This window comes from Thalassophryne amazonica, chromosome 1, assembly GCF_902500255.1.
Source record: "Thalassophryne amazonica chromosome 1, fThaAma1.1, whole genome shotgun sequence".
Lineage (NCBI taxonomy): Eukaryota > Metazoa > Chordata > Actinopteri > Batrachoidiformes > Batrachoididae > Thalassophryne > Thalassophryne amazonica.
Genome location: NC_047103.1, coordinates 19,299,800 through 19,300,790, shown reverse-complemented (window position 1 = coordinate 19,300,790; position 991 = coordinate 19,299,800). Strand labels below are relative to the sequence as shown.

General features: G+C 37.4%; 1 protein-coding gene across 2 annotated transcripts in view; it reads left to right on the top strand.

The window, feature by feature from the left end:
• Nucleotides 1-603, top strand: part of ralaa (v-ral simian leukemia viral oncogene homolog Aa (ras related)) — a 10,793-nt gene extending 10,190 nt beyond the window's left edge. For both annotated transcript variants that reach the window (XM_034166660.1, XM_034166669.1), the window contains exon 5: nt 1-603. This exon is cut by the window's left edge and continues 652 nt beyond it. The gene's annotated coding sequence lies outside the window, so the exon portion shown is untranslated.
• Nucleotides 604-991: the final 388 nt, after the last annotated feature.

The window sequence follows — 991 nt, the reverse complement described above, 5'->3', positions numbered from 1 at the left end:
GTTGTTTTTCTTATCTCAGCCAGAGCTTAAATTTCATGCCATTCCAATTGGATTCACACAAATGCACAGTAGTTATGAACACAAGTCAAACTTCTGTTTCCTTTTTCTTTCATATGAACTGGTGTAATATAAGTGCACTGTTAGTTTTACCCCCTTTGAGTCACTTTCTTTGCATATGTAAATGCATTGATCGTTAGCCTTAAATCTGTGAGTGATGTTGTGACACTTGAACCTTTTCACTCTTAACATTTCAGATCTTTTTACCTCAGTAGGCTAATGAGTTTGATTACTTTTAACGATGCAGGAATCCCTGGTGCTGTGATAAAGGTGATTTCTTAACACTACATCTTTTACATTTTGTTATTAACACATTGAAATAAATTGCTTCCAGTCGTGTAAAAGTTGATTTCTTTGCCAGTTTTCTGTCATCTGGCTCTGTTATTAATGATAACCTTGTACTTTCTTTTTTAACTGTAGCTCTTAATTGGGGTGAAAATAGGAATAAACTCGCGAATAAATTATCTTGAAAGTGAAAGCTGCAGTGTGAAAACTGATGTATGGTGGGACATGTCCAACAAGGTTCTTGTAGTCACCAAAGAAAAATGTTAGATCGTGCAAACGTGCCCATCCTTAAAGTGAGTGACAGCTGGGTGCAGTGTGTGAGAAAGCTGAACACTCCGCTGCACCGGTTTGCAAATGTGTGCTCTTTATATATGATATAAGCGCAGGTTGGAGTTGTAAAGCGAAGTGAAGGTACCTCGTGATTTAGCCTGTGAAAGAAATGCAAATTAATGATGGCTTTAGTAATTGTGTGAAACGCATCACTGTTGCCTCTCTGTCCATTGTGAATGTGAATAATCCTCCCAGCCTGTTTAATGAATCCATGCTGTTGGGTGTCAGTAATGTGTCAAGACATCAGCGACGTTGTATTTTATATGTAGCGTTCCTCTACTTAACATCTCAGTTTTACACCTGATATGTTTTCTTTATT